Source organism: Pristis pectinata, chromosome 7 (genome assembly GCF_009764475.1).
Source record: "Pristis pectinata isolate sPriPec2 chromosome 7, sPriPec2.1.pri, whole genome shotgun sequence".
NCBI classification, from domain to species: Eukaryota; Metazoa; Chordata; class Chondrichthyes; order Rhinopristiformes; family Pristidae; genus Pristis; species Pristis pectinata.
In genome coordinates, this window is record NC_067411.1 from 94,818,153 (window position 1) to 94,845,915 (window position 27,763).

At 39.0% G+C, this 27,763-nt stretch overlaps 1 protein-coding gene across 8 annotated transcripts in view; it reads left to right on the forward strand.

Annotated features, from left to right (window-relative positions):
- fam172a (family with sequence similarity 172 member A) overlaps positions 1-27,763 on the forward strand; it is a 365,626-nt gene that overhangs the window by 237,721 nt on the left and 100,142 nt on the right. The window lies entirely within an intron of this gene.

The following is a 27,763-nucleotide window of genomic DNA, read 5'->3' on the forward strand; positions in this document are numbered from 1 at the left end:
TTTGCCTTCCTTACTACTGACTCAACCTGCAAGTTAACCTTTAGGGAATCCTGCACTAGGACTCCCAAGTCCTTTTGCACCTCTGATTTCTGAATTCACTCCCTCTTTAGAAAATGGTCTACGCCTTTATTCCTTCTACCAAAGTGCATGACCGTACACTTCCCTACGCTGTATTCCATCTGCCACTTCTTTGCCTATTTTCCCAACCTGCCCAAGTCCTTGACCTGTCCAAGTCTTGCAGACTCCCTGCTTCTTCAACACGTCCTGCCCCTCCACCTATCTTTGTATTATCCGCAAGCTTGCTTATGTAAGCATGTTCTGGTTATACAATATGGTCTCATATCAAATTAATCTGTATGAACAGTATGCAAGATGAGTTTTTCACTGTACCTCGATGATAAACCAATTCCAATTCCACCAGATGGCAGCTTGGAGTACATTTTGAACTTTCTCTCTCAGAACTCCGCTTCCTTCTTGATTTTTCTTTCTGGATAATATTACTTCCAAATCTACAAAAATGGAAGGATTTTTTACACACCATGTTGCAATAAATCTTCCAAATATAATGAAGTAAATTAATTTCTCCTTCAATATCTCTGTGTGGCAAGTTCTTGATGATACCTATTGAAGATTCCCTTCCTTCACTTTTGTCACGATGCACACCATTCTAATGGCTTTTGTCTTTTAATCAGCTGTTAGCTGTTCTCAGGACACCTGGCTACTTTATGTGCATGTTGCTTGCCATTGCAGGGTTTGGCTTATCTGAAGGATTCTCCATGTTCTTGCCCTTTGGTTTTGCCCTTTGCCAGCTTTCTCTTCTTAGCTGTACCTGGATACTTTTGTTGGCATTGCAGAGCAATTTTGTATTTAATATCCCACCCAGCAGCCACTATTTTGGCCAGCTATCAGGCAGGAAACATGTTAAGAGTCTTGCCACTCAGTTTGACAAGATCTTCACATGTCCTGGGGTTTCCAAGTTCACTTAACCCTCCACTGTAACCATCTTTTCTCTTTGTCTTCTTGTAAGATCAGGGCCATTTTCTTATTTGAATGTATGCTGAACGTCAAGCAACTTGCCAGCTTTAACACTACTATTTCCAGCTCAGCAAAATTGCCAACTACACTTGCCTCAGCCCCACTCTCATTGAAATACTTACCCATGCCTCTCAGTTTTGATTTCTTTTGTGCGCTCTTTGCTGGCCTCCCATATCATAAATTGCAATTCCTCCAAATCAATCTACCTACATCCTGTACCAGAATTAAAACACTCTTCATCTGATGCCTCTGATATGCGATGAAGGAAACGCTCAGCAGGTCAGGCAGCTTCTACAGGAGAGTAAGACTGAATTAACATTTCAACACTCTGCTCTGACCAAATGTCTTTGACCCAAAATGTTAACTCTGTCCCTTACATGTATGATGCTTGTTACTTATTAGGCAGTGAAGGGCAGCACAAAATGTCTAATGTAACAAAGGTCCATGTGGTGAATTGAAAGTTAATGTGGAATATCTGTATAGTCCTCTACTTTGGATCCAAGAAAGATAATTCAGAATGTGTTTTATTAATGTAAAACTAAAACCTGTGGAAGAGCAAAGGGTATTTGCTCATACACAAGTCCCTAAGATCTGGTAGACAATTACCAAATGTAATCAAAACACTAATGGAATATTGGTCTTTATCTAGATAAAACAGGATGATGTAATATACTTCACTTGTACAGAGCATTGATCAAAGCACTACCTAGTTGGAGTACTATGTACTCAGTTTTCACCCAAGAGCCAGACAAGGATAACCAAGTTCTGGAGAAGAGGCAACACAGATTCACCAGAATAATACCAAGTCTGGAGAACAGGTTACATATATTTGGCTTGTATTCCCTTCAGGTTTTTAAGATTGAAGGATGACCTGATGAAGGTCCTTCAATTGCAAATGGATTTATTAGGACTGGAAACTATTTCCTAATCTCATGGTAGCAACATTTTCACTAAAGATTCTGCAGCAGTGCTAGAAAACAATTCATCAGCATCTTCTCTAGGCTGAAGATGTAGGTAGAAAAGATTATATTAAGAATTTAATTTTCAAAATGCAATTGTTGTTAAGGCAAATAGGGTCCTTGGGTATACTTCAAAATAATTTGATCACAAATGTAAACCAATTATTTTACTTCATTGTAATAAACTTATTAACCAGAATTTGGAATACTAAATAGCCTTCCTTACACTGAGGGAATATTTCTTGCAAAATATGTCAGCACATACAGTATATGAGAAGCATTGTGTTTCTTTAGCTTGCCAAGAGCTATGTTCAGGCAGGAACAAGTCAGTGTCAACAGTGATTCTGCTATAGATTCACACCTGGTGGAGGGATTCAAAGACAAACCATTGACGAGTTTCTCGGTAAATTGCTATTGAAAATTCCATCAAGTAGGATCTTGGCAATTATTGAGGTTTATTGGTAGTCAAGTGGGTTCAAACTCACAGCCAAATTATTTCTGACAATATCCTCAACAGAATGAAAAACATGGTGGGGCTAGGTGATTCTATTCAATAAAGATTATCTCGTAGATTTGGCAAATGGGTCATTGTAGGCAGAAGAAAATGTCAAAACAGATGACCAGCACATGCATTTTGATAATCTACTACTTACTAAAACCTCCTGTAATAATAACTGTAAAGAGTTCTTATTGAGTGAGTACATGTGAGGCAGAGAGATATATTGTACTCCAGAAAAAAGGTTATCCAAATTTCGATCTTACTGTCAGTGTTAAAAATTAATTGATTCATTCAGAGGTCTTTCTCATAACTGACATCTCTGTTGTCTGGAACCAGAACTAAATAGCCTTTATTAGCCTAATTCTTCAGATCATTGTTTAAAAAAGACCAGTAAACTTCACGAGCTGTATGTTGTCCATGACCTTTATAATTTGATTTTTGCCTGACATAAGTTAGATCTCCAAATTTGGCAGCATCACTTTAATGTAAATGAAGTAATTCTACTGCTGAGATAATAACAGAGCACTATTGTTAATGACCATGTTTATGTGATCTTCTGGAAGTGGAAACAGAAGTCCTTTTTGTGAGTGAATAAATGGGAAATTAACACTGGCAGATCAGACATTCCAAGTGAAAAGTTACAAATTGAGATTGCATATGTCAGATATTTTCTCTCTCTATCCTCTTGGAAATACACCCTGTAATATTTTAGGCACAAGAGAGAAACTCCATTGGCCTTGTATTCTATCAAACCACATTTACTTGAAGCGCTGATTCAAAATTAAACAAGCTTTGGGCTTTTAGCTCCCCAAACATAGGTGATAACCTCCAAATATCTTGCTGTTTTGGCTGAATAAGTAGTTGGCAAAAAAAAACAAAAGAATTGTGAAATAAGAAAGGAAATTCTGGAGAAGCTCACCAGTCCAGACAGCATCTGTGGAGAGGGGAACAGTCTTAATATTCCAGGTCAATGACCTTGCATCAGGACTACGACAGCTAAAGAGGTTAAGGAAAGTATTAGTTTGAAAGAGGGTTATAATCTTGTAAGGACACCAGAAAGACCAAGGATTAAACTAATATCTTATATCTGTCTTCATTATAGAACATGCAATAAATGTACCAGAAATAATTGAATACCAGAGGTCTAATGATTGTGAGGAAATCAATTAATATTAGCAAAGAGAATATGCTGGAGAAATTAAGTAGAATACAACAAATTCCTGAGAGTTCTGATGAAGAGTCTCTGACCTGAACCATTAAGTCTATGTTTTGTTTTTGCCATTTTCTGTTTTTATTTCAGATTTTGCAGCATCTGTAGTTTTTTTTGATTTTCAAATCCCCGGAGCTAATTCCAAGTGGCCTGGAGCTCGAAAAGAAGTGGCTGCAGAAATAGTGGATGCATTAGTGGTGATTACTCAAAATTCCCTGGAGAATTGAAGTGTCTTAGTAGATTGGAAAGTAACAAATGTAACACTGCTATCAAGATAAGAGAGGAGGCAGAAGGGGGAATATGAGGAGACATAGACCAGTGTGCTTGACAACTGTCATCAGGAAAATGCAGGAATCATTTAGAAGGAGACTTCGGGAATAACAGTCCGATTGGGCAAAATCACTGTGATTTTATGAAAAGATTAGTGTTTGATACATTTACTCAGATAGCTAAGAGTGATCCAATGGATGTTGTATATCTGTATTTTTAAAAGGTCTTTGGTAAATTAATTGATTAACATAGTATTGTGAATAATATATTAGTGTGGATTTAAGGCCAGAAAAGAAATAGGAATAAAGAAGTAATTTTCAGGTTGGCAGACAGTAACTAGTGGGATTCAACAAGGCTCACCGTGGTCCCTCTATTGATGACCTATGTTAATGACATTCATAAAAAGAAGAGGGTGTAGCATATTTAAGTTTGTTGATGATGTAAAGATAGGAAGATGTGCTTTGAGGAATAAGCAGAGTCTGCAAAAGAACATAGGTAGGCTAAGTGAGCTGACAAGGCGACAAAGGAAGTATAGTGTGGGAAAATATAAGGTTATTCATTTTGATGGGAAGAATAGAAAAACAAATCATATTTTAAATTATGTAAAACTAGTAAATGCTTGTGAATAGAGGTCTGGGTGTGGTGATTGTTGAAATGCAGACATTTAACGTTCAGATACAGCAACCGATTAAGAAGGCCAAAGGGCTGGATTACAAGAGTTAGAGTAGGAGATTAAGAATGTCTGCTGCAATTGTACAAAGCTTTGAAGAGTCCATACCTGGAGTGGTGTGGACCATACTTGCTCTTTGTACCTAAGAAAATATACTTGCCTTAGAATCGCCACAGTGCAGATCCACTAGATTGATTCCTGGGATAAGGGAGTTGTCCAATGGGGAGAAAAAGGTTTCTGTTGATAATCTTGCCAATTAAAGTGGCAGGGTCACCAGCTATTAGAAGCATACAGCACCGTTTTAGAAAGGATTAAAATTTGATAGCCTTATTTATCACTCTGATATGAGCCTCTTATGCCAATTTTAAGTTGATTTTATTTCCTGGGTTATTATTATTCTTGTGTTATTGTTAAAATGTAATTTTTGTGAAACATTGCACTAGCCAAAGGAAGTATTCTGTCTTCTCTGCTTTAGGACAACTGGTTAGTCATTGTTCAGCACCAGATTCTATAGCCTACTTGATATCAGCTAATGACTATTGTGGGGAAGTAATCGTATCCTTCTAATCTGTGACAAAGTTCTGTAGAGTAAATAATGAAAGACTACCTAATCTGCATCTTTAATGTTGCGGATCATCTTATTTTGCAATGTGAACCAGTCAAGACTTAAAAATTTGTTTATCAGTAAATTTGGAATTAGTTGTTCGTCTATCATCCATCCATCCATCAATCAATCAGTATGGGAAAATTGGATGGGAAGGAGTACAAGTCTGTAATGAAGCTCACTTGATCTTCTGTCCTTTTAAATTACGGAGTGGAAAATCAAGTGTGCTCCCTTAAAGGCTAGCAGTTTTTCCTGCCTGATTTCCCTTCCCTCACCACACCAGGCAGTCGAGGTTATCTAGGCATGGGATCAGAAACATCCATCCGGATGCATATTATTGTGAAATTCTTATTCAGTTTAGAATATTGCTTCCTGGCAGTTTTTAAAATTTTAAATTTGATTTTTAAAGGTTGTCAAAATGATGACATATATTTGTGATTATTTCCACTGTTTATCAAACATCAGCTCATAAGCATAAGCATTTAATTTCACATTCTAAAATAATTAACAGATCGTTCTGTTTGATGGTAAAACAATAATGAGAAATGATAGTTGTGGTTGGAAAATACGATCGGTGTATGTAAAAGGTGAATTAAATATAATTTTATTCAAGTTTTATTAGGATTGTATATAAAAGATTTTGCTTATTTCATGCATAAAAAGTCTAATCATAAATTGCTGCTGGTGCTCACTAATTGCTCCCATTGTCCTGGGACCTATTCACGTATATATTCTTGTATCTTGGTTGAATAATATATTTCATTTATCACAAGCAGCTTATTTTTAGAAGCACAAGAAGACATCCTTTTTTTTTGCATGTGGCAGCTGTGATGAATGATAAGATATTAAGTCAACCATTTCCAAACCTTGACACCATGTTCAAGAATGTATATAACTTGTAGACAATTAAGCTGCTTTAAGAGGAATTAAGCTGCTTTAAGGGGAGAGACTTTTTAAATGTGGAGTAATCTAACAAAAGCTTTTAGCATCTGTGATAACACGTTCAATGACTTCTGAAAATAATTACTACTTTTATTTCAAATAGAAGCTATATCTAATAACATTTTAAGCATACATTCCAAGCTTTGCTATCTTCATTTAAAGCACTTCACTTTTCTAAATCCATCTGTCAATAAAGCTTTGCATTGGTAATTCCTGAATATAGGGGTTGGATAAAAGCTCAGCACTGAAGATAACATATCATTTGTAAATGTTTCTAAATGATGTGAAGGTTGTAAAATATGCAGAAATAAGTATTAACCTTCTAATTATTATACAAAAATTACTGACATTCAGAACACTGCAGGATAGCCTGTTTGTTTTCACATTATTGCACACAGTTCAATAGTTTCATTGATCTACTGTTTCAGACTAAAATCTGCCATGCTTTGTGAACTTCACTTTCTAATCCCATACAGCCACCCTGCCTTTGTGTTTTTCTGCTCTCCTTAGTCCCAGAACAGTAGGGTTGCCTTGACAAATCTATTCAAAAGCCTTTCCCTAGCCTTTATTGGTGGGGACTGGAGCCTTTGAAATTTTTCTACTTACTGCACCACAACTGACATCTTCTTCTAGACAGAATGAATTAAGGAAATACAATAAGACACTTGATCTACCAGTAAAAGATCTTTCCACAGTGCGGATGGACTCCAAGGTGTATAGCTAAGGCAGTATGGATCTAAAAAAAAGGCATATAAGCATGTTCATAAAAAGGATAAGAATTAAATTTCCTAATTGCCCAAATATATTCTTTTACTAAAAAGACAAAGGAGCAAATGAAAATTGGATGATTTTACTATATCCAAAATATTAACTTAACGCTATAACTATTAGTAGAAGAATAACAGATTACATGTCATTTTAACAGTGAAAAGCATGAAGAGATTCATCTGATGTGCAACATGGGGATTAGGAATGCAGATTATACTGAATATGACTGGAATGTGTAAAACAACACATTAGCTTGCAGGGTTATCCTTTAATGTGTCAATCCTTGAATACCCAAACAAGCATGTACAATATGAAATATAGGTTCTTAAAGCACAGGGATGCAGTATATTTTAAATAGATGTGAAGACTTGAATTAATAACTAGTTCCCCTAAAATGCAAGCATAGAGCTTGAATTTCCTGGACTGTATTTATGCCTGATTTCTGTATCAATCCTGCCAATCAAAATTAAACTCAAACCTGTAAGAGAGCTCATTTTGCTGCACTTGAATTGAAAATTCAGCTAAAAACACACATAAATGTGTCGATATTATATGGCAATCTAATGATCAATAGAGATTTAAATTAATTCTTGTTTCAGTTGTGACACAATAAAAATGAAACAATGCACATAAAAACCACATTTTTTGCATATTTCTTCAAATGATCAAATATGCTAATAAATGAAACTTTTCTCTTCACAATACTTAGGCCACAATATGTGTAATTAATCCAGGTAGCTTAACTGTGAATCCATGATTTTAAGAAGTCACATTTTTATCAAAGCCATAATTGGATCACAAAATTTCATTCAACCAGTTTTATAAATCTATTGCTGATTTAGTCCAGTGCTTATTTGTTTTTAAACATAATTGCAAATATCTCCTTCCCAGTACATCAGTTTCAATTTCAGAAAATCACATAATAACGAAGAAGTAAGCAATTCCAAGAAACTTGCATTGTGTTCAGTTATTTATGAAATTTAAGTGGGTACTATGAAACTTAATGACCATAATTCTTTGGAAATTACATATATGCACTAATACAGTTCTGTGGCGAATGCTCTGGATCTTGTAATTTATGTATCCAGGTTAAATGTTCATTTAAATAAATTGATGGTGCACTGGAGCGGAACTTGGAAAAGTATTTGAATCTCTGGGGCAGACATCAATTTCTATAACTGTTAAAATTGTTTCTATAGAAGGAAATAAAAATAGTATTTTAATGTGTCAATGATTATAAAAGTTTCCTATTTCCCCTCCACAACAAAAAATTGAAAATTTCCAAACCGAGAAAGGCAAATTTATAAAAATAACAGAAGGGAAAATAGTCTGTGGATTTATTTTAGCCACAGTTGAGTGGCCTTTATTTCTGATATAGGGGCCTGTCTGGTGCCATGTAATCTCCCCACAAATTGAAAAAGACAATAAGAACAGGGGTTAATTTGAGAAAACAGAAGTGAAATATTCCTCTCTGACTTGATAAGTCACACAAGAAATCAATGGCCTTTATTTACATTTTAGGTTATCTACCAAGGGTGGCAGTATCTATCCCAGTATAGAACTTGGTCTAACTCTCGACTGAAGGAAAGCAGTGCATCAGCACTCATGGCACAAGTTGACAAGCTATTCCACAGGTCCACTGTTGTCTGGAAAATCATCTAATATTCAATCTAATTCTGTCTTTACGCATTATGTGAGGTGAGACTGTCTGGGTAACCAAGGTGCTTGTAATTGGGAATTATTATGTTGGCCTACCTTTGTTCCATTTTCAAAGGTTCATTATCCTTCCCCATATGAAAAGGCCAGGTAGGGTTTTCCAGGTTAGTCTTTACTGGACTATTTGATTTCTTTGAAGGTATTCCTGTAGACGTATTCCTATGCTTGGACTCCTTTAGCCTTTAAAGTTAAGGTCACTCTCACACTCACTTTTCCAGCATCAGGAGCACTTAAGGTGATCACATTTTTCTGCTAACTAGAACTAGGGAGAGCAGGCTCCCCTTTATGGGCAGTAAGCTCCTTAAGAATATCCCCTTGTGATGACCATATCTCCTTTCACTTGATCTCCAGTGAATACCCTCATTGCCATCTACACTGGCACAGTCTACAAGAACAAGTAACTTCTGACCTCTTCCTTTCCAGTCCTGATGAAGGCTCTCAGCCCAAAACGTCAACTGTTTATTTATCTCCATGGATGCTGCCTGACCTGCTGAGTTCCTCCAGCACTTTTTGTGTATTGAACTAGTAACTTCTGTTTTGTTTTTGCATGATACCAAGAATGAGGAAACTATGATCTGTCCTCTGGAGGCTGTGTGCACTTCTTTGCAAATGGTCAGTGATAATCCTCTCACATTTCCTCTGCTGGTGTTGGTGACATTTGCTGTGTAGACACAGACAGAGGCCCCACAAAGTCTACCTGCTTCCATGCAGTCTTAACCTGGTTCAGCTAGAATTCCATTCTCTTCCACAGTGCAGAAGTTTGCAGCTCATCAGGAAAAACAATACGTCAACAGGAAACAGCTTGATGTCCTCATAGAACAGAGATGTCACTTAAAATTCAGATTGCTGACCTCATTGAATCGAGAGATGTGACAATGGTCATAGGGTGGAGCTTTCTGGAAAAGGTGTTTGCAACAAGGCATCATTTGGTGTGCACCTGCTTCAGGAAAAGATCAGAGAGGCTAATGTGAGTAGCACATGAAAATGCCCAGTCAAATTTTGATACCAGTGAGTTTTCACTGGAAATGATCTACATCCTGCTCTGGGTAAAACTGAAATTGGATCACATTGCACATAAAAGACAGGTAGTATGTGATCCAAATTTGAGTCAAAAGCCTCTGCATGTGGTCCTAACTATACAAAGACATTGTCTGTGATTTGTGTATCATGGCTTTGTCACATTATCAAATATCCTGAATGAATCAACAGTGAGCAATATCATAACATAATGAGGAGCAATTACAGTTACTCTGGCCAAAGAAATTGCATGATAGTGATTTGTCCCATATTTAGATCAACTTCTTACTCATCCAGACAGCAGGTTGTTTTGGCTGCAGTGGCTTTTTAAAGCTGAGGTACAATTTCTCTCTATAAATAACCAGATAATGACTGTTCACTTCTTAATTTGTCACACTTGGTCTCCTTGCCTTTCTGCGTTTCAGGGTCAACTTCAATTTTAATCACCATTCATCTAGTTAAGAAATTTCATGTGGCTTAGATTTTTTTTACTGATATTCTAACAAAGTTATGCCAATAGATTCAAGGATGCCTGCAGAAATTAATGATGTTACACTTTAACTGGTGTGAAGTACTTTGATAGGAAGTATTATTATGATGTTACTTTGCACATTGAAAGAGGAAATTCTGAACCAGTGAAATGATTATGCAATAGTGGTCATAAAAAAATCATATTTAATGTTGCAGAGATTGCTACAAATTAGTGCTAATCCTTCATGCAATTAGTACAAATTAGTGCTAATCCTTAACAGGCATTTTTTGCAAGTAAGTTTCTTAGGTGCTGTTACCATGACTTTTACATCAGGAATCCTAAAATACTCTAATTTCTTAGTCTCTTGACAAAAAATTGGATTTCAATCTTTTTGATTTGCTAAAGCATTGGGTACAGTGCTTCCACCAAATGTAGTCCTCCATAAGAATCATGAAATTGGCTATAAAAAACATGCAAGAGTATTAGTGTGGTTTCCACCGAAAAAGATCGATTAAATTGTGATCTGCACGGGCTCAACAGTTCCTTTTAACACAGCTGCCACCACTTTGCTGCTTAGCAATCAGAGAAAGGCTTTAGCCCTTAAAGGCATGTTCCCTTTCTAGCAGTAGCCTGCCTCCCATGGAGGAGAAATAGGCTGGAGAGGTCCAGGAGTGAGTATCAACATTCTCTGCGAGAGGCATTAAAGTGCTGGTGAATGAGAAACATGCTGAAGGGGGGATTCATGTACAATGGAGCAGTGCTGGAAAAGAATATCATGGTATTACAAGATATTATAAACCCACACATATATATGCACACGTGCACACACACACATGCATGCACACACACACGCACACACACACACACACACACACGTGATCCTTATCTTCCACAACACCCCAACCCCCATTGCACAATCTCCTATGCACAGATCAAAGTATTTGCTCCATATCCATTATTGAATCAGAAACTGCCAGAAATAGGAAGAATCTTCTTGATTACAACAGGGTCTTGATCAGCTGGGCCAGTGGGCCAAGGAATGTCAAATGGAATTTAATTCAGATAGATGCGAGGTGTTGCATTTTGGTAAGACAAACCAGGGCAGGACTTACACAGTAAATGGTAGGGCCCTAGGGAGTATTGTAGAACTGGGAGACCAAGGGGAGCAGGTACATAGTTCCTTGAAAGTGGTGACACAGAGTGGTGAAGAAGGCATTTGGCATGCTTGCCTTCAGGAGTACTGCGTACATTTCTGGTTGCCCTGCTATAGGAAGGATGTCATTAAACTGCTAAAGATGCTAACATGATTTATGAGAATCTTACCAGGACTGGATGGTTTGAATTATAAGGAGAGGCTTGATAGTCTAGGACTTTTTTTCTGGAGCTTTGGAGGCTAAGGGGTGACATTATGGAGGTTTATAAAATTATGAGAGACATAGATAAGGTGAATAGCCACAGTCTTTTCCCAGGATAGGGGAGTCCAAAACTAGAGAGCATAGGTTTAAAGTGAGAGGGGAAGGATTTAAAAGAGACCTAAGGAGCAACCTTTTCACACAAAGAATGTTTCATATATGGAACGAGCTGCCAGAGGAAGTGGTAGAGGTGGGTACAATTACGATGTTTAGACAGGTACATGGATGGGAAATTTTTAGAGGGATATGGGCCAAATGCAGGCAACTGGGACTAGCTCATTTAGACAACTTGGTCGGCATGGACGAGTTGGGCCGAAGGTCCTTCTGTGCTCTATGACTCTATGAATGGAACAGGCTGGAGGACTGATCAGTTGAGGGACCACTGAGGCAGCCATTAAATAACTTACTCAGTCATTCAGTTCTTAAAAGCTACTGTTTGTGAACTTCTGAATTCTTTGGGGTTGGAGGGGGAGTGGTGGTTTGAGCAGTTTCCAGTAAGTTTTCGAGCTTCCCTGTGAAGTGACACATTATGATCCTTTATATGAAGTGAAGGGGAAAGAGTCCCAGCCTACTCAATCTCTCCTTATAACACAAGCCCTCCAGTCACGGCAACACCTACGTGAGTCTTTTTGGCACCCTCTCCAGCTTAATCACATCCTTCCTATGGTATCTTCTTGGGCAGGTTGTCAGGAGTGGGGATGACTTACTTCCACTCCAGTTCTGAGGCCAGTGTAGCACCTGAAGACAGTCACATGAGGGGCATGAGGTTCTTGATGGGACTGCAAGAGGATAGATTTGGAGGTGTTGCTCCTTCCACTGTTTACACTGGGCTTCTTTGTGCGCCTGACACATTAACATTCTCAATACCATTGTGAAATGCCCTTTCACTGTTTTGATTGTCAATAATAACCAATAATATATTGGCTATGGGTCAATAATTCCCATGAGTTGGTAAAAATGTTACACCTTTTCACAAAGTTTTCAATCATCCTTAATCTTTTCTCCATTCATCCGGTGATCTGTTGCTGTGTCATAGCTTGGAATAGATTATCTGGTTTGGGAGTCTGGTGTCAGATAGCATAGTCTGCCCATCAGAGATACAGTGCAGGGGATGTTGGCCTGGTAGAAGATGGTTCCTTTATCCTTACAGTATATTTGGAGAATTTTACAAAGACAGCATTGGTGGTAGGTCTCCATAGCTTTGTGTTTCCTACAGTACATTGTCTATGTCTGAGATCTTTATTTGGGAGATGTTAAGTTATTGGCCCTTTCATCAGCTTCAGCGAATGGGTTGAGGATGACGTGGAGCTCGGCCTCCAAACATGCGCATATTCAATTGTCGTCTGCATATTGCAGCTCGATAACTGAAAACGATTGAGCTTGGTTTCAGAAGCAAAGTTGGTTAGATTGCTTTCCACTTATCCTGTAGATTAACTCCAGCAGGAACTTTGTTGAAGATGGTGTAGCATTGCTTCAACAAGGATTGGGCAACGTGTTTAGGTGATGATGCAGCCTTGCTTAACAACAGTCTGTACTGAAATTGGGTTTGGTGTGAACCCTTGAATAAGATTACAACTTGCATCATGATGCAAGCATAAGATGGAGACAAATGTCTGTGGTGGCCAAATTTGAGACTTTCCACAGTTCCTTCTGGGGCTGCTAAAAAACCCAGACATTTTACTTACTTACATCCTCCAGTTTATGTTCTGAATCCTTAAAATGTGCATTGCACAACACTCCAAGTCAGAAGGTGGGAGCGCATTGGAAATGGTAGAGTAGAACTGGAAATACCAGTCTAATTTCATTATTGACACAATTTTCCAGGAGATGTTTACTAACACATTTTACTCACGAACATGTTGATTTGGGTCACATAGCACTTTAAAAATTACTTGTGATCCAATATCTAGACTTTTTAATTGCCAATCACTACCCTTTCCATTTACATCCACTTAGGTTTTCTCCCTGCACTAATTGGTCACAATTTTTTCCACTTTCAGTGCTGATCTTTCCCTGTTGCTACAAGCTTACTTGACTCATTAATAATGTTCACTGTGGCTCTTTTTTCTCTGCTTCAATCTTAAAAAGAAATACAATGAAGCATGAACCTTCGTCAAGGAGGGAGCTTTCTCATTTACTGAACCAGAAAATGTGATGAATCCAATAAGCTGCAGCTTTGTTTCCTTCCTCCCTGCCTGCAAGCAAAGTACAAAAAGACAAAGAAATGAATAAAAAATGTAACAGAATGGGAAACTTGATAAAAATTGGACAGAAATGGTATATTGATAGGAAAATGATTACACAAATCAAAGGACAATATAAATGACAATGGGTGCAAACAGGTAGTGAAAAAGAATACATAAAACTTGAATTCATGAAAGCTAAATTTCCCAGCAAAACAAAAATTGAAATATATTTGAGTCGTAGCATTACTACGAGTAGGAAAAAAAAATTACCGAAGCTGAAATTTTATCAATGGTCCTGAAATAACTATGATTTGATCGGTTATAAATCCACTGATTCTTTCAGGCTAAAGTCATAATTTGGCCAGATATAGAATATGCTGGCTTTACATCATCTATATGGACTGTCTTAAGTTCCACTGAAAATCATAAAGAGTGTAAGACAAGTAATTCTATCTGAAGTTCAGTCATGAAGCTGCTGGGTTTCAGTCAAAATTACATCATCACAAGTTAATATTTCATCTGAGTAGTCTCCCATTTTAAGTGGTAGAAGAAGAATCATAGAAACATGCCGATCATGATGCCAAGCTACACTATTCCATTTGCCAACATTAGGCCCATTTCCCTCTATCCCATTCCTATCCACATGCCTGTCCAAACACCTTTTAAGCACTGTAATTGTATTTGCCTCCAACACCTCCTCTGACAGCTTGTTCCAGATATTCACCACCCACTGTGTGGAAAAACTTACCCATCAGATCTCCTTAAACCAATGCCCTCTAGTTCCAGACTCCCCTGCCCTGAAAAAGATTCTATCTATCCTATCTATGCCCCTTATAATTTTATAAACATCTGAAAGGTGACCCCTCAGCCTCTTATGTTCCCGTGAGAATAAACCCAGCTTATCCAGTCTTTCCTTATAACTTCAGCTTTCGATTACAGGCAACATCCTGGTGAATCTCTTCTGAACTGTACCTATCGCTACCTCATTGGTATTGATATTGGTATTAGTTTATTTTTGTCACATGTCCCAAGATACAGTGGAAAACTTAAGGGGCAGCACGGTAACATAGCAGTTAGTATTACAGTGCCAGCAACCTGGGTTCAATTCCCGCTGCTGCCTGTAAGGAGTTTGTACGTTCTCCTCGTGCCTGTGTGGGTTTCCTCCGGGTGCTCCGGTTTCCTCCCACATTCCAAAGACATACAGGTTAGGAGCTGTGGGCAAGCTATGATGGCGCCGGAAGAGTGGCGACACTTGCAGGCTGTCCCCAGCACATTCTTACTAAGGCAAAAAGACGTATTTCACTGTGTGTTTCGATGTACATGTGACTAATAAATAAATACCTTGTATCTTCTACATGCCATCATTACAGATCATTTCAAAACATAAATCCATCGAGGTAGTACAAGGGAAAAGCAATAACAGAATGCAAAATATAGTGTTACAGTTACAGAGAAAGTGCAGTGTAGGTAGAAAATAAGGTGCAAGGCCCATGATGAGGTAGATTGTGAGGGTCAAGAGTTCATCTTTAATGTATAAGAGATCTGTTCAGGAGCCCTTATAACAACAGGATAAAAGCTGTCCTTCCTGTAGTGTGGCCACCTGAATTGTACACAATACTCTGTTGCGGTCTAACCAATGTTTTGTACAGCTGCAACATGACATCCCAGCTCTTGTACTCAATGCCTTAGCCTATGATGGAAAGCATACCAAATTCCTTTTTCACTACCCTAAGCACCTTCATCAACACCTGCAGGAAGCTGTATATAGACACACCCCAAGGTCACTCTGTACATCAACAATCCTGGGGTCCCTGCCATTTACTTTCTATGTCAGAACTTCACTTCCCAAAGTCCCTTACTTCACACTTGTCTGGATTAAATTCCATCTGCCACCAGCCTGCCTAACTGTCTAGCAGAATAGTTTATTAAGAATATGCCTGACAATGGCCCCCTAAAATCTGCAACTCCATTTTCCTCCACTATTAAAGTCCCCTTTAAGGCTTTCTAAAAGTGATTACCACCCAAAGTAAATAGGTTAAGGATGAAGTCAATCTTTCCGAAGTATTAACATTTATTTATGCTCTCCCAGATAATTAATCATAAATATGCTGGTGGAGGTTGCAGTGGCTATGTCAGAGGGATGTAGGTTACTGGAGTTCATTTTATGTTGGAGGTTGTGTTTCTTACCCAGTTTGTATAATGAGATGTTGGAGAAATTAAGCTAGCAGTTAATAGCGGCATGGGGAATCCAGCATTTATGCAGATGAGGTAGACTTGCAGACAGGATGATTGCCTTCAAGTCATTATGGTTTAAGTAATTGTCACAAAGAAGTCATTATGGCACAGAAGGAGGCCATAGCGAGTCTATGCCGGCTGACTAGAGAGAAGTTCAGTCTGTCCCATTTCCCAGCTCTGTCCCCATTAACCTGCAAATTTAGTTCCCTCAATGCTGATCCAGTTCCCTTTTAAAATCATCAATCTTCTCTGCTTCCAACACCTTCATGGGCAGCAAATTCCAGGTCATTAACACTCACTGCAGAAAAAAGGTCTTCCTCAAAAACCTCTATGTCTTTCCCCACATATTTATTCCTTAATCTAATAGGAACAGCTGTCCTTGGTCTACCTTAGCTGAACCTGTTATTTCTCCCCTCAATCTCATTTGTTAAGAGAAACCCCAGCTTTTTCAACCTAACCTCGCAACCAAAATTCCTCATCCCTGGAAACATTCTGGCAAATCTCTACCGTATTCGCTCAAGCACTTTCATACCCTCCCTAAAATGTGTTACCAGAACTATGCTTGGAAATTGCACTGTCTCTGTTCCTCCAACCTAAAAACAACCAATTACTATAGTTCAGTGCTTTCTATGCTTGAGCCATATTTTTCATCCAAGCTGCTCCGCCTACTCCATTAGCCTCAATTTTGCCAGTCTTCTGTATGCTACCTTCTCATAAACCTTCTTAAAATCCACATTGACACATCCACTCCATTCCCTTCATCGTCCTTTTCTGTTCCTCATCAAAAAAATTTAGTTAGGTTTGTTAAACATGATCTACCTTTAACAGATCCATACTGGCTCTCCTTGATTAACTTAAACCTCTCCATATTCCTGTTAACGTTTTCCTGATTGTTGTTTCTAGTACCTTACCCATCACCAATGTTGAAGTGACTGGCTGCAGTTACTAGGAATGTCACTTGATCCTTTCTTGAACAAGAGTGTCTTGTTTGGCACCTTCTAGTCCTCTGGTACCTCCACTGTATCTAGGGAAAATTGGTAGATAAAAGCAAGTCCTTCTAGCAATTCCACTCCCACTTCCAGTGGGATGCAGGTCATTGAACCAGCTGGCCCCACTCTAAGTACAACTAACCTTTTGAATACATCTAGTCTACCAATTGTCATCCTCCGCATTACCTTAAGTATTTGTCAGAACTGCATTCCTTAATAAATTCAAATACGATGTACTGTGTCTGTGAGCATATATCACCTTCTCTGTCCTTAATGGGTTCCACTTGTGGAAAATCAGATATCCCTTTTGTCTCTTCATCTCTCCAGCTACCTGTTTAGGCTAAACATGACCATATGTAACCTCAAATCCAACATCAAATCCACTACCAAAGTCACCTGCAGGAAGAAAAGCCACAAGCAGCTCTACCACAGAAGAATAGCCAAATCACAAGAAAACTCCCATGTTCCTTTATCATCTCCAGGCCTGAATATGATAATTATAACTCCAAGATACAAGTCAAGACAAGATACCTTTATTAGTCACATCGAAACAGACAGTGAAATGCGTCTTTTGCGTAGAGTGTTCTGGGGGCAGCCCGCAAGTGTTGCCGCACTTCCGGCGCCAACATAGCATGCCCACAACTTCCTAACCCGTACGTCTTTGGAATGTGGGAGGAAACCAGAGCACCCGGAGGAAACCCATGCAGACATGGGGAGAACATACAAACTCCTTACAGAGAGCGGCTGGAACTGAACCCGTGTCGCTGGTGCTGTAATACCGTTACACTAACTGCTGCACTGCTGTGCCTGCCTCCAATTGCTTCCCTGACATCACACCACATTGTCTCCAGCATATTCAGAATTCTCAGCATCCACATTATATTATGTACAGGTCTGATTGGTTATTATCTCTGTTCCAAACCACAACCTGGAAAAAGGAAGTTTGGAATTTTCAGATCAGAGATTGAGAATTGGACCCATGAGGAAGTTGATGTGTAAAACTGGACCTCCTGAAGATTTGACTTGCAATATTTTCATGTTACTTTCATGTTGGTGTTCAGCAACATTCATGTGTCTCCTGGCCACAGGACCCTTCCACCAAGTGTTGAAGTCTTAGCAAGTATATACAACAAATAAAATAATGCTGAATGATGTCTGAACTTTGAGTCACTCACTGCAGGATACCCAGACTCTGACCTGCTCTTGTAGTCACAATGTTTGCCTGGCTGAGTCTTTGTTCAGTGGTGACCATCAAGATGTTGCTGGAGGCAAACTGGGTGTTTGTAATACTATTGAATATCAAGAGTAGGCAGTTAAACTCTCTTTTGTTGGAGGTGGTCATTGCATGGCACTTATGTACTGTGAATGTTACGTGCTACTTATCAAGTCAAGCCTGCATGCAGGTATGGACTGCTTCATTTACGGAGGAATTAGGAAGGGATTCAAACATTGTCAGTCATCAGCAAATAATCTCATGTTTGACCTAATGATAAAAAGGCCAGCAATGAAGTCACTGGAGATGATTGGACTCAGGACATAGCCCTGAGGATGATGTCCTAGAGCTGGGATGATTGTACTCCAACGACCACAACTATTTTCCCTTGTGCTAGGTATGATTGCAACCATTTATTTTCCCCTTTGATGCCCGTTACCTTCAGTTCTACTAAAGCTCTTTGAGACCGCACTCAATCAAAAATTACCTTGCTGTCACCTCACAGCTCTTTGGTCAATATCTGGACAAAGGCTGTATGACATCTGGAGCTGAGTGGTCCTGACAAAGCCTAAAGTGAGCATCGGTGATCAGGCTGGAGAGTAGGTGCTACTTAATAACTAATAAGGCAACACTGAACCTTTCTGAGTGTTCTTGCTTTTTATGGACAGTCCATACCTGGACAGTTTCCCACATTATCCGGTAGATGCCAGTGTTGTAACTGTACCGGAACAACTTGGCTAGAGATGCAGCTGGTCCTGGAACACATGTCCTCAGTACTACAGTCAGGATGCTTTTTGGTCCTTCAGTCTTTGCTGCATTTGATGCCCTCAGTCTTTGCTGAATCCCACATGAAGTGAATTAAGTTGGCTGAAGACTGTCCTGTATGATGGTGAGGATCTTGGAAGGATGCTGAAGAAGGTTGCCAAGAGAAAATATCTTTACATCGAGACCGGACATGAGACCTGGAACTTACTACCTGGAAGAATGGTGGAAGCAGGATCATCTAAAGGACTATGCAATGGGGAAAAGAAGCACAATGGACTGCTCTGCAGGGAGTTGGTTGATATGGAACAAGTGGCCTCTTTCTGTGCTGTTAACAATTCTATGACTCTATGAACATCATTAGATTGTAGCATGAACTGAAATTATTTAATCTAAGAATATCCTGTGTGGAGGGCTAGTTCTGCTTGTACATTTTCCTACTTCATTTATTTTATCTAATACACTGAGGCACCAAATATAGTCTATACCAGAAAGAGAAGATAATGATAATATCCCACTGGAATATAAATTGTTTCACAAAATTCCAAAGCAGGTAAGTTAACCCCTACACTACCAGACCCCTACAGCATAATTAATGCCTTTCACAACTTCAGAATATTCCAAAGCACTTCATGATCAATAACATACATTTTATGTGTAGTCTCTGTTGTAATGTAGAAAAGTTCAGTGTTTTCAGAATCAGGCTCAGATTTATTATCACTGACTTATGTGACATGAAATTTGTTGTTTGCGGCAGCAGTCCAGTGCTAAGACATAACATTACTATAAATTACAAAGATAAATAAATAGTGCAAAAAAAAAAATAACGAAGTAGTGCTCATGGGTTCATGGACTGTTCAGAAGTCTGATGGCAGAGGGCAAGAAGCTGTTCCTGAATAACTGAGTGTGAGTCTTCAGGCTCCTGTACTTCCTCCCCGATGGTAGTAATGAGGAGGGCATGTCTCAGATGGTGACGGTCCTTAATGATGGATGTCACCTTCTTGAGGCACCACTTTATCCATGTTATGTCATTGTTCTTTTATTGGTAGTTGTTGAGTAATCGAAATCTTGACTGACTTTGCCATATATTTTGTTTCTGCATTGTCTCAATTTTGTGGCACTTGGCTGGTGATTCGTAAAAGGACCATTGACTATATCCTTCCCTTGAAGTCAGTGAGTTCATTACTTCTGTGCCTGTTCATTGAAGTGTGGAAGTACCCACTGCAGTAGAGGTTAAATGCCAGAACATCTAATCTCTCGGTCTACCAGTGCCCTCACCTCAAGAGTCCAGAGGAAGTTCCATGTCCACCTGTGTCAAATCCCTCATCTGGTTCATGGAAAAACTAAGTGAAGGTTCAGTTTTTTCTTTATCTAACTTAGATAAAGAAAAAACAAGAATTTAAGCTTCATTTACTGTTTATTATTTATGTTCAAGTAAATTGTTGTAGTTGTATCTATTTTTCATTTACTTTTAATTTTTAATTATTTCTTCAAGTAAGCTTTATTTCTTTAAATTAATTAAATGCATTTCAACTGTTTCTAAATGTATCTGATCATTCAAAGGAATTTAGAGACAGTTGAAAAGGCCTTTGTCAGCGTAAGCTGTTGGATGGCTTTGGTGTGATCCTTTTGTTTTCCTTTGCCAAAGGTTGTTTATTAAGTGATTACAGAATCACATTACTACAATATTACAGTACTTCAGGATACACACTATTTACAGTTTCAAATTATAACACGGTCAACACTATCCAGAATGCATTCGAGCCCTTGTGGTGTCCACCTGTGGATACCGCATGCTCCTTCTCCTGGGACACACAGGCACGGACGTAATCCTGGAAGAGGGGCAGGCAATCGGCTCCGGCAGAACCCTCAACTGCCTGACACCTAGACCCATGAATGGCTACCTTGGCCAGGCCCAGGAGCAAACTGACCAGGAGACACCCCGACAGACCCAACCTTCCCTGCACTGGGTGACCGAAGATCAGGAGCGTGGGCCTGAAGTGCAGCCAAAACATGAGGAGCAGCCCCTTCAGATACTCAAATAGAGGCTGAAACCTCTGTATATACATGATCCACAGTCTCCTCCCAGCCACAGAAATGACAGGCAGCTGGGGAGTCCATAAACTGACTTAAGAATCTGTTACACGGTACTGCTCTGTGCAACACTTCCCACCCCAGGTTCCCAGTGTAAAGGGGGAGGACTCCCACATACAGAGAGCTCCACTGGGGAACTCCCTCATTGCCGGGTGGCAAAACAGACTGCCACGGCATGTCCAGATGGCAGATGAGGGCATCAGTGTAATCCTTGGGTCTGCTGAAGCCTAATTGCCACTTGCTGACCACTCAACAGTGTGAAGTAATTGCAACAGGGAGCCTTCAAGTTGAAGACATTGGAAGTCACACCATGTGAGATGAGCATACTTCAGCCTTGTGCTGTCTTGAGTACAATTCATGGCCTTGTAACTGAAAGAGGTAGATGACTTCCATTTAAACAATATTCTGCTTTTCTTTTCTTCAAATCAAAGTGAATAACCCGACAATTCTGCACATCTGAAATGTTATCTCTGATACACTCTGCACCAACAGAGCCTGACCCGCTGAATTTTCCCGGCACTTTTTCGTTTTTATTTTTAGCACTTGCAGTATTTTGTTTTTGGATGTTATATAAATGCATTCAATTCAGAAAAAAATCAGACATCTCAAAAATGGATAATGGTTCTTTCAAGAGAAATCCATAAAAACATTTAATCCAGAAAAGAGCATTGTGACTAAATAACTAGATTAGCAGTGTCTGTATCATTAAAGCCAAGGATGTGAGTTTGAATCCCACTCGGGCTAATTAAATAATTCTAGAAGTACAGTTGATTTCAGTAATGATGACCATAAGACTACTGGATTGTTGTTAACAACCCATCTGACTCACTATCGTCCATCAGGTAAGGAAATCTGGCCTTTATATGCCAGAGACCCGCAGATTCCAAAAATGAATGAACAAAATAAAACAAAAGTACTTGAGGCCTGGGTTATAATTTTGGAGGACTATTTCTGATTTACTTTTTGTATTTAAGATAAGATATCTTTATTAGTCACATGTACATCGAAACACACAGTGAAATGCATCTTTTGCATAGAGTGTTCTGGGGGCAGCCCACAAGTGTCGCCACGCTTCCGGCGCCAACATAGCATGCCCACAACTTCCTAACCTGTATGTCTTTGGAAAGTGGGAGGAAACCAGAGCACCCGGAGGAAACCCATGCAGTCATGGGGAGAATGTACAAGCTCCTTACAGAGAGCGGCTGGAATTGGACACGGGTCGCTGGCGCTGTAAAACGTTATGCTAACCGCTACCCTACCGTGCTTGCCACATGCCACAGCAATTTTAAAATATTGCTTATCAAAATCTACAATGATAGTATCCATTTTTGTGCTCTGCAGAGAAGACACCATGTTAAATGCACACTTTTGTTAAAACGTTAGAAAGTTGAAGAACTTTGGAGAACCTGTGATTTTACATGCAATCCAGTAAGATGGACAACCAAATGCTATAAAAAGAAGCACACATTGTAATGTGTTTTATAGTCAGCAGTTGTTTTCATAGAGTCATAGAATCATTGAGCATGGAAACAGGCCATTCGATACAACCGAGTCCTTGCGGACTATCAAGAGTTTTAAGGCAATTACTCTCTGAATGAGAAAATTGTTGCATCAAGTTCCGCTTCAGCAATACGACACTTGAACAGAAGCACTGCAAAGTGTCATCTTTTGGATGAGATGTTAATACAAGCACCTGTCTTCCTTGTTCAATGCAGTACTATTCAAAGAGAAACAGGTCAGTTCTTGCTCTTATTCAGCATCAATTTTACAGAAATGTAATCTGATTGTTGTTTATTGAGTGAAGCTGGCTCACAATACAATAGTGGCTGTGTTTCAAAGGTGTCTCATTGACTGTAAAACATGTTGGGAGATCCAGGGGTTATAAATGTACCTTCGTTCTTTCTTCTTGTCTGAGCTCAATTTTAGGTAAACAATAAACAAAGTTAGTCTGAACACCACTGCTAAATCCTGACTAACCAAGGACATCATAGATCAGTATATTCAACCAAGAGAAATCAAGGCAACCAGCAATGACTGATTCTAGCAAGTGACAAGTAACTGCTGACTATAAAACACATTACAATGTGTGCTTTCTAATGGAAAGTAAATCTTGCCCCATGGATCATTGTGTGTGGAGTTTGTTCCTTTTCCAAAAAAATTCCCAATAAGAGGTGTTTCTAACAGCTGGAGTTCTTTATTTTTCAAATCAAGTTCATCTTGTAAGTTATCTTGTGGTCAGTGTTGTATCGGTGTTGGTTTATTACTGTCACATGTACTGAGATACAGTGAAAAGTATTTGTTTTGCATGCCATCCAGTCAGATGATGCCATACATAATTATATTGAGGTAGTAAAAAGACAACAGAATGCAAAATATAGTGTTGCAGTTAAAGAGAAAGTGCAGTGCAGGTAGACAAATAAAGTGCAAGGGCCATGTCAAGGTAGTTTGGGAGATCAAGGGTTCATCTTTAATGATCTGGATGAAGGAATGGATGGCAATGTGGCCAAGTTTACAGACGATACAAAGATAGTTGGAGGGACAGATAGTGTTGCAGAGGCAGGGATTTTGCAGAAAGACTTGGACAGGTTAGGAGAGTGGGCAAAGAAATGGCAGATGGAATGCAGTGTAGGAAATTGTGAGGTAATGCACTTTGATAGGTAGAATAAAGATGTAGACTATTTTCTAAATGGAGAGAGAATTCAGAAATCTGAGGTGTAAAGGGACTTGGGAATCCTAGTTCAGGATTCCCTTAAGGTTAACTTGCATGTTGAGTCGGTACTAAAGAAAGCGAATGAAATGTTAGCATTCATTTCGAAGGACCAGAATATAAAAGCAAAGATGTACTGCTGAGGCTTTATAGGGCATTGGTCAGACCGAACTTGGAATATTGTGAGCCATTTTGGGTCCTGTATCTAAGATGTGCTGGCCCTAGAGAGGGTCCAGAGGAGTTCACAAGTATGGTCCTGCGAATTAAAGGCTTAATATATGAGGAGTGTTTGATGTCTCTAGGTCTGTACTTGATGTTCAGAAGGATGAGGGAGGGTCTCATTGAAACCTATTGGATACTGAAAGGCCTGGATAGAGTGGATATGCAGAGGAAAGTCTAGGATCCGAGGGCACAGCCTCAGAATAAAGGGATGTTCCTTTAAAACAGAGATGAAGAGGAATTTCTTCAGACAGAGGGTGGTGAATCTGTGGAATTCATTGCCACAGACGGCTGTGGAGGCTGCCATTTGGGTGTATTTAAGGAAGAGATTGATAGTTTCTAGATTGTGTTACGGACTCAGTGAAAGTCCCTTTAAGATAGAGAGTGTGTGTGTGTATGTGTGTGTGGGGCGTGCTTATGTCAATAGAAGATAAAGGACGTAATGACGTTGTTGAAGAAGTCAGAAGAAGAAGGAGAGAGAGAGAGAGAGAGAAGGGAGAGAGACACCAGCCTGCTTGTTTTCTCTATTGATGGATGAGAAACAATAACTGTGTTTGCCACTGAAATCCATGTATGGAAGTTGGAAGTAATCCGGTGGAGTTCACTTTGTTGCTGACCTGTAGAAGGAAACAGGTATTTGTGTGTGGACGACCACGATTCGGATGCTTTTCGGGGTGAGGAAGTCACTACCGAGTAAACACTGAAGTGTCGTTTGGGTTCCATCATGGAACATTTGGATTTCGTATTTACTCTCTCTATGTTTCTCTACGTCTACGTCTACGTCTTATCTTCAGACAACGGTGGTTGTTGAAGAAGCCCTTGCTCATGTTTCACCTTATGTCTTGCGGAACTGAACTTTAAGAACCATTCCGGAACTGGGAGTTTTGGACTTTGTCACACACAAACATGAAGAGTTTAGTTTTGGGGTTAACGTTCGAGGTTTAACATTTTTGAATTCTAACATACTAACATTTTTACTTTTATTTTACATATTATCATAAGTAGTAATTAATAAAATAGTTTTTAACACTAAATCATGCTCAGTGTGTTTCTTTTGTTGCTGGTTCGTGACAATTGGTAAGGAGGTTAAGGGTTACAGGGAGAAGGCAGGAGAATGGGGTTGAAAACAAAACAGTCATGATTGAATGGTGGAGCAGATGATGGGCCGAATGGCCTGATTCTGCTCCTATATTTTTATGGCCTTTTAGCATATGAGAGGTCCGTTCAAGTGTCTGATAACAGCTGTCCTTCAGTCTGGTGGTACGGTTTCTCAAGCTTTTGTATCTCCTAACCTTGGACAAGAGATGGGAGAAGAGAGAATAACTGGGGTGGAAGGAGACCTTGATTATGTTAGTTGCTTTCCCGAGGCAGCGGAAAGTGTAGAAGGAGTCAGTGGGGAGGAGATTGGTTCGTGTGATGGACTGGACTGCGTTCACAACTTTCTGCAATTTCTTGTTCTCAGTTGCCCAAGTTAAATGTGATGTTCATTCAGACAAATGAATGAAGTTGTCCAGACCTCATGCATCTTGCTATGATTCTACCCCACAATTTATCAGGATTTAACATACAACATGACAATTCATAAAGTTCATTTGCAAGAATGAAAAATAATAAATGAAATATCTGCAAATATGCTTAAGTAAGAGAGTGAATTACAAGGCTAAGAAACAATAACAAATGGTCAAATGGTTGTGAATATGGTGCTCTCTGTACATTTTCAGGATGAATGCTACTGATTGTAATTTGTTTCACATTTAATTCTCTGGAAATGTGATATTATCATTAATCTTGTATGGTTTGTTTAAAAATCTAAAACTTTTAAGTTATTTGAGTGTGAGAATTAACACGATATACAGAACTTTTATTTGAATGACACTTTCCCTTTTCTAGGCTTTTTTTTTCAGCAATCAATAACATGGATGTAATTGGCAGTTGTCTGTACCCGAACAATAGAAAACATCTCCCAAGCACTTAACAGTTATTGCCTTGCACAGTCATTCCTCTGGGATCAGCAATTCATAAATAAATGCAGATTTCCATTGCATCCAGCTCAGTTTTAGCAATTACCAAGAAAAATAATCCTTACATGGTGGTTATGTGTTAAAAATGATCAAATCTGTATTTCAGGGTACTATTTCTGTGAACATGTTTCAAAATGATTTGGACCCATTTCTGTTTCCACGGCACATAACTGATTTCTTCAGTTGCACAAACTAACAAAAATCTGGTTCATTCTTTTATTTTGAAGTGAATACATGAATGCTTTCAGAATTTGTGCTTTAGTTAAGAACCAGGATATTATGCACCCTTTCAAGGATCACTTATCCCAGTCCTGAACAATGTCTTATCATAATAGTCTGTATTCTTACGAGGCATATTAAAATACTTTGTTTTTTGTTCTTCATCTGTAAGAATGTCTCTCTATTTCTGTAGCATTTTAGTCTGCAGTACTCATTTCATAACAAAGGCCTATGTTCAATATACAGTTCTTTTGTTTAAGTAATAACTCAGCTGGTTATCAAAATCAAAATGTTCAAACTTAGGTTCACAAAACTGCGACAGTACTGGAAAATATTAATTGCTTTCCTCGATAAGTAAATAGCCACAATTGTACTTTTTTTGAATTCATAAGCATTAATGCTGAAGAATCATTCAAAATGCTGGACCTTCCTCAGATTTTGTCTTTTATATCATTGTTCAAAATACATAATTCAAACTTGTCACTATATTTGTAGGTAGTTGTGAATGTGTCATGTTATCAGATTAAGATGCTAACAAATAAGTTGAATGAATAAATAATTCACTAGATGCTAATTGCAAAATAAACAGGTCCTGTGTAAATTAACCATCTTTTGCCTGGAAATTGGGTGGCATGGGGCTTTGATTTTTTTTTGTGTGCTACATAGTTCAATGACAATAAAATATAAAACATATATGGGGACTTACTGCAAGCTGCACAACGTCTAATATTTCCCTTCCACATCTCCATGCATCTGACATTCTGAAACATAAAGAAGCCTGGGTGTACACATTATATCCAATAGTATGCAACACGTGCTTGGATGGGACATTCAGGGTTTATTTCCATGAGTCATGGAACACAATCCATTGGCCCACCAAGTCTGTGCTGACCTTCAAGCACCTATTTACGCTAACTTGACATTAATCTAATTTTATTTTCCCACATTCCCATCAACTCCCCCCAAATTCTAACACCCACCCACACATACGAGGGACAACTTACAGTGGCCAGTTAACCTATCAACCTGCACATCTTTGAGATATAAGATGAAATCAGGGCATCCAGGGAAACCCACACATGTACACAGAGAACTTGCAAATTCCACACAGACAGCAACAGAGCAACTGAAGTGGTGAGACAGCAGCTATACTCGCTGCACCACTGTGTTGCCCTGCAGCCATGGCATGGGCCACACATGCAGAAAGCTCTTACACCTTTAGCCATCTAATCCCAGCCCACTGACCTTCCCTTCGACTGATAACAGTCTCTCCCCTGCACTGGGCTGCTCTCTCCTGTATCCCCTTCTCCACATTATCTGGATCAAAACATACCTCATGTATTGGTATTGGTTTATTATTGTCACTTGTACCGAGGTACAGTGAAAAACTTGTCTTGCATACCGATCATACAGGTCAATTCATTACACAGTGCAGTTACATTGGGTTAGTACAGAGTGCATTGAGGTAGTACAGGTAAAAACAATAAAAGTACAGAGTAAGGTGTCACAGCTACAGAGAAAGTGCAGTGCAATAAAGTGCAAGG